We start from the raw sequence: 7,632 nt of genomic DNA, 5'->3' as shown, positions 1-7,632 counted from the left end.
AATCTGAGCAACAATATTTATCTTTTTCTCTTTTATGACCATGGGAATAATGTGACCATCTATTTCACCCTCTGACACAAGGCCTTCCTCACCGTTTTGGACTGTATGTCCTAAAACTATAAGGTAAAATGTATCTTTGTTGGCTTTGTTGGGTATTTCATCAATGGTGTAAGTGATGCAGATAATTGGTACCAAAACTGGGGTTGTTGGTGAGCTTGTGGATTTGTAGTACTCTAAAATTGGCTTGTCAGAAGAAAGCATAAGTGTTTGGGCCTGTAGGTTTTCACTAGAACACTGTTCCCAGAATTTTATGAACTATGCTGTTGGGTATTTAGAAGAAAGAAGAAGAAAGGAAGGAAGGAAGGAAGGAAGGAAGAAAGGAAGGAAGGAAGGAAGGAAGGAAGGAAGGAAGGAAGGAAGGAAGGAAGGAAGGAAGGAAGGAAGGAAGGAAGGAAGGAAAAGGGAAAAAAACAGAAAGACACAAAGAATGACAGAAAGAACAAAACAAAAAAGAAACAAACGAGACAAAGAAAGAGACAAAGCAAGCAAGCAGACAGTAGAAGCAGAACCATAATGTTTCACAGAACAACAACTGTCTTTGGAAACTAGGCTACTGACCATTCACGTTGCATTCTGGCAAAGAACCTGCCTACAATTTCCCTGTGTCCTGAAAACTTGACTGAGGCTGACTTCAAAAGTTGTTGACTGACTTATTTGGCAACTAAAATTTTCAAGGCAGCATAGTAGCCAGGCCATGGAACATTTATTGCTCACTTCATTTACTGAGGTTTACAATGAGTATTCAAAGCAGGAATGTATGGAAAATGCATGGTTTGGTCAAGAAAGAGGCAAGGCAAGTTTATAGTTACAGACAAAGAAGATACAACGGAAGTAACTGGAAGAGGTTAGCACAAACCTTGCACTTTGTGCTGAAGAAATAGGAGAGGTACTTTTATAACAAGATGCCATGCATTAAAGGCTCCAGCTTGCAAAATGTAAATATAGTTGAAAAGGGAAATGTTGAACTGAGGGAAAAAAAAATATTTCCTGATTAAAAACAAAATGAAGCAAACAAAACCTTCCTAGCAAAGTATGTCCTCAGGTTCTGCCATCATGCATATGAGGCCACCACAGCTGTGATCACCACATCTTACGCTGGGAGAACTTGGCAGCAGCATCTGTCTGATGCTTATTTGACAAGTGTGCATGGTGCAAGAATTGTGAAGTTCCAGAGGACCGGATCATCATCATAGGAAGCTGCGGAGGCCAGGCAATGGGAGGCAGGACCAGATCCTCTGCATAGAGACTCTGAGGGTATTGCATGGAACTGTGAAGGGTATGCCTATACGAAGACCTCAGGACACAGATAAGTCAGGACGTGGCGTCTGAGTTGGCCATGTGTCTTTGAGTCACAGAAGTGGAAGGTCAAACATGCTATGAACAAGGGATGGGCTTATGATGGTTAATTTTCACTGTTGACTTGATGGGATTGAAAAACCAACCAGAAGACTGGAAATATCTGTGAGGTTGATTCTAGACAATTTTAATTGAGGATGGAAGAACCATCCTGAATGTGAGAACACTACTCCATGCACTAAATTGCTGGCATGAACGGAAAGGAAATAAAAGGAGAAATCAAGCCAAGCGCGCCAGCGATCGTCTCGTCCCGGCTCCCTGATGGCAGACACAGTGTGACCAGCAGCCCCACACTGTTCTGCCTCTTCTGCTATGATGGGCTGCATCCATTCAAACTCTAAACTACAGACAAATCCTTCCTTTAGTTGGTTTTGTAAAATTTTTCTTATAGTGAGAAAAGTATTTAATACATGAACTTTCACACTGTTTTTTTTTTAAATATCTACAGATATATAGAGAGAACAAGTTATTACCAGTCTCTAGTACTTTTCATACTGGAAATGCCCAAGCTCTTAGCTATGAAGCAGAAGGTTCACTGTACAGCGGGCTGGTTTGTTAGGACAAAGAAGCCAATGTCATTAACATTGGCTGTAACTTCAAGTATTGTTTCCAAAATCTCTCTGAAGAAAAATCAGATTTGCTGTAGTACCTCCACTCACCCTGCCTGGATCACTTGTGGACCCCTCAGGGCCCAGATCTAAAACACCCCGCTTGGAATGCTTGTTGCTCTCCCTTTCAGCCTCTATGGACTGTCTACCTGCATGGGCATGCCTTAACAGAGACGGTGTGCATTTCACCAGACTCTCTCGAGGTGACTTGGATACCTCAGGAACAACATGCAATAAATAAAGGCTTGTTAACATTTATGGTATGCTGTTGAGAGTTATTTAATCTCCTGTCTGAATTCTTCCTGGGGGAAATCTCCCTACCCATTGCTCTCTGCTTCAGGACCTCCTTGCTAAAAACAAACCTCCATTCCTTGGTGACATCATAATGCTAATCATTTGGGAATTTAAAATTTGAAGCCATATCCAGAGATACAGATTCAACTGTTTCTGGTTCTTTTGTTTGTCTCCAGTCCTTAATTTTTGGCTTATAATGTACAACCTACTGAAATTACTGCAGACTGGAACACATTTAAGAATATAAACATGAAGTGAGCTTTTTGTTTTGTGCTGAGATTCTCCTCAATGGAGTTGCACAGAGATCAGCCTAGCGGACAGGATCCTGTAAAATGAAGCTCTTCTCCATGGGTTGAATGCCTCTGGCCATGTCTGTTTTTCCCGATGTTGCTGACCAAGGTATTTTTCTCCACTTTATAGAGTCTAAGTATCACACACTTAATAGCAGTTAGTGGTGTCAATGCTCTTTGGTACAGTAAATCTCTAGTGTAAGATAATCTTGTTAATGATCAGCATAAAGTAGGGAGAGGTCATTTTTTTAAAAAACGTTGTCATAAAGCCTGCGTTTACTGTGATAGAGTTGGAAGAAGGAAATCGCATTAACCTTTGTATTGTGTTGATGGAATTATATCCCCTCCTGAGTATAGAGGGTGGCAGTGCTGTGTGCAAGCATGCTGTCAGCCCTAGCAACACAGAAAATGGCCTGACGAGAGCTAAGCTCAATCCCAATCCTGTTATTTATTTAGGACTTCAACCTTGAGCAAGTATTAGCCTCTTGAAGTCCCAGATTTTTCTTCTGTTTGTTCCCTTTTATCTAAAGGTACGTGTGCATTCAGGTGAGTTTTACTCATTTTTTACAATTACCCATTATTACTTTTATACAAAGAAAAACAAGCATTTCTAAGGGCACAGGGGAGATCCTGGGTTTTTGTTGTTTTTACTTTTTCTTTCCTTTTTTTTTTTTTGAAAAGGTGCCTTTACAAAAAAAAGGCAGCATTCCTTTGTGCTCTTTTATATAAAGAAAATGGCACTTTTGTATGGGGGATGCTGGTTCTGACAACATTCTCATTCTATTTTGAGTCACAGAACTGGTAAAGTTAAAGTAAGAAAAAAAAAGATTTGAAATTGTTTCTTAAATCTGAGTCAATGTCGTTATCATGCCACACAGAGCAGAGAGGCTGTCCCTGGAATTATTCAAGTCAGTGTGTGTTGCAAGGATAAGGGAAAGGGAGTGGGCCTGTATATGGCGTGGTGGGGGTGTGGAATGGCTCTTTTGCAACTTGTAGGCTAATTCAAGATGACACTGAATAACGACAAAGAAGCTTTTCCAGGGCATATGAAGAGATGTACAGGAAGTGGCAGCTTATATCCCCTTCAAGGTACACAGCACAACCATCAGGCAATGCCATTTGGCTGTCACCTCGGAAACAAAAGTGGCTGCCCTGGTCACTTTAGCTCATTTTTAGGTCATAAAATATGGGAAAAGTGTGTGTGTGTGTGTGTGTGTGTGTGTGTGTGTGTGTGTGTGTGTGTGTGTGGTGTCTGTGATATATGTGCGGGTGATATGTATGTATACTCATGCATGTGTATGTGCATGCATGTATGTGTATGTGAGTGATATACCTGTAAGGTGTCTGTGATGTGCATGTGATATATATGGTGTGAGTGTATGTGTGTGTGTGTATGTATGATAAAACCACGCATGTGGAAGTGGGAGGAAAATCTTCAGAGTACTCATATGCCACCTTATATGAGAGAGGGTCTCTTCGTTGTTTGCTGCCACGTGCACAAGGCTATCTGGCCCATGAGACGTGGAGATTCTCTTGTCTCTAACTTCTATCTTGCTGTAAATGCATTGGTACTTCTGACCCAGGCCAACACACTGTATTTTACAAGGTATCTGAGGTGTCTATCTCAGGTCCTCATGCATACATGGCAAGCATTTTACCCAGTGAGCTATCTCGGGGCCTAGAAGTTCTTAATTCAAGTCCTCAGGCCAATCTCTAGTCTATAGCCAGAAGACTTTGTTCGTGTTGCAAAACAGATTAATACAAAGTTAGAGTTCAAAAACTTTAAAAGGTTATAATGTCTGCGGGAGGAAAATGTAGAAAGGAGAAACGAGGTCAATTAGCTGAAACCCCACGACTTAAGTGGCAGGCCTATAAATTGTCTCAAAGGTGACCATGTGTTGGAAATGACTCCGTGGTATAGGTTAATTCTTTCTCTTTGTAATTAAGGAGAATGGTGACAGTAGTGCTGGCTCCTAGGTCACATTCCCTATGATCAGAATTAATTAACACTCTGAATTAATTAATGTGGGGGCCATCGTAACCATCTTGAACTCATCTTTCAAGGCTTGTTCCGGGATCTTCTGCTTCTGCTGAGGCAGCTCTGATGATTTCAGACCTCGAATGATAACATTCTCCTTTCTTGAAGTTCTTATCCTCTGAAACATACGATTTAGCATTTATTCTAACCTGCCTCTTATTATTTCTTCTCTCTTCAATTAGAGCATAAATTCTTGGAGGGCATGAATTCTATTTTACACTTCTTTTATTATCCTACCAGAGCCCCAGGCACAATTCTTGAAATAGTGCTAAATAAATACTTGTTGATTAATGAATGCTTCTTGAAGGGCCTTTCAGGCAAGCATTCACACTGGCCTTCCCCTTTGGGTGAGGACATTTCCCACCTCAGGAAAATGTGCCCTGGTCCTCTAGCTCTTCTCCCTTCCTTTTCCATTCTTCTTTGAATCTGTAAGAAGCAAACCTAGCCCAGAAGAAGGGGGAGATCATTCCGAAATGTCGCAACCTTTAAGCGTGGCACTTTCTTTCCCCAAGGGAAATGTTATCTCTGATTGTGTACATAATGTTACACAATCATCTCAACTCTAGAAAACATGTAATTATGTACATAATTGTCACCCAGAAGATCCCTTGGTTATCTACTCAAACCCGGCTTCCTTACCCATGGCAGAGATCCATAACTCTGCTTTAAGACTGAAACTCAGAAGGGCATAAGTGAGTGTGTGCAACAGCAATAATTCCTCAAAGCATGTGTGTGTGTGTGTGTGTGTGTGTGTGTGTGTGTGTGTGTGTGTGTGTCTATCTATGCATGCGCATGTGCACATGGTGGCTGTAGGACATTTTCAATGTTGTTCCTTGAGTAGTATCATACATTTTTCTTCTTTTTCCAGCAGATCTCCTCATTGACCTGGCACTCACCAAGTAGACCAGGCTAGCCAGTCAGTTGCAAGGAGCCTCCTGTTTCTGTTTTCCCAACATCAAGACTATAAGTGCATGCCACGATAGCCAGTGCTTTTCTTATGGAAGTTTAGAGATCAAACTCGGGTCATCTTTCTTGCCTTCCATGCTTTAAGTAGAATCTGAAAAATTCTACCTGTGTGGTAACCTTATGGTTCTATTCATTGATTACTCCACTGATCATGAAATAGGCATTTCACAGTGAATATGAAGATGTAGAGAGCACAAAAGTTGTCCAAATGAGGGATGCAAGAGTTTGTAGATTAAAAGCATGAGCATCGGTCCACATGGCTTCCCATTGTTCTGGCAGGAAGACTCTCCAGCAGTAGAATGATTGTCAAACATGGAGCTGCTACAGTGACAGGGGACCTTCCTTCAGAACATAAGTTGAATTCACTTTATATAGACACTGACAAGCTGAACTTCAAACAGAGACAAGCTCACAAGGCTCACAGGATTAAATAGCTGACGGGAAAGAGACAAATATGATCAGTTCTGCTGTTGCTATGAGAGGTTGCTTTAGGGACAAGGGTAGTTCTCTGGTAATCTTTCTACGAAATGAACTGGGTGGAAATTGATCATTTGGTGGACCTTATGGAAATTGGCCTCAGATCATTCTCTCCATAGAATACTTTGAGATGTATGTTGCCCTTTTAGGAGTTTTAAAATGGAAAAGAAAGTAACAAGCTGGAGGATCAGAAAGATCTCACACACGTTTTCAGAGCTTCCTGTACTGAGATTTCTCACATAGGTAACATCAAATGAATTAGTGTCTGGGGCATCCTTAACTCCATCCGAATAATTAGGCTACCAGTCACCTGGCAGGTGAGAAGACTAGAGTCAGATGTTGGTAGGTACACAAAATCAAAACTGCCCCTTTGTGGTATCTTCCAGACACAGAAACTAGAAGTAAGATAGGGTCTCCATATCGGCAAAGACAAAAGATACCCCCATCCATCTATGCAAAATTTCCCGCTACTTAACACAATAGCCCTTCCAGATGTTTAAGAAGAGACACCAGAGCTTTACAACAATTATCTTTGGTGCTGATTTCCACCATGACATCCATAAGATGGCTACAGATATCGTCCATGCCCAGTGTGATTAATCAAAATAGCCAAGAAATCTCTCAAGCCAGCACAGGAGCATGAGAGTAGTCCACCTAAGTTCTGGCTAGAACATCCAAAACAAGATGGCATCCAGGAGACAGTTATATCACACACAACTAGAGAATGGAGACACAGAGACTCTGGTAACTACAGGGTTATCACCAAGACAGGGGGCGGGGGGGGGACCCTGAAAACCAGTCCTTTCACATGTCCTTGGGGCTCTCTGTCAGCAAGAGGAACACTAGTTCCATTTCAGATGAAGGTAAACACAGTGCTGACGAAGTTGGGTGAATTCAGGGTGGCGTTGATTGATGACATTGCAGTGTATAGCCAGACATGGGAAGACCACGCTGAGCATGTAAAACAAGAATTGGGGTAGCTTTTACAAACAAGCTTGACAGTGTGGCCATGACATGTCAGCCTGGCATGCTGAGGTGACATATTTAGGACACAGACAGGAGAAGCGGGCAGCCAACACTCTGCTATGGTGGCCTTCTCTGTTTCTCAATAGACCATTTCATGAGGAAATGTTAGACAAAGATTACTGAACGTTGCTAACCAATTGCTCCAGATCAGTCATTGTTCTGTTTACAGATCACTTTACTGAGCCATGAAGACCACCCAGGATGGTGACAGGGCAGAAACAATTGGGTAGCTTGCCCCTAATTTTAAATTTTAAAAGGTGTTCCTCTGAAGAGTTACAGAATTGAAACAAAAATAGTTCATAAGTTTGTTATCCTCCATCCAGATGTTCATAATTGCTAATTACTTACGGTCTGTATTTCAGTCTCCAATAAGGAGAGGTAGAGGTTACATTTAAAACAAGTATTTTGGCCACCTTGGAGTACTACGGGGCAGATCTACTTTCTCTTATGTCTTTCTGATCAAAGACTGAGTGGGTTTTTTTTCCTTGAAAAGTCAAACTTAAGAGCCAGAATGGGG

Source organism: Mus musculus, chromosome 1 (assembly GCF_000001635.26).
Source record: "Mus musculus strain C57BL/6J chromosome 1, GRCm38.p6 C57BL/6J".
NCBI lineage: Eukaryota > Metazoa > Chordata > Mammalia > Rodentia > Muridae > Mus > Mus musculus.
The sequence above is the reverse complement of the archived record's forward strand: the minus strand, read 5'-3'. Positions refer to the sequence as shown.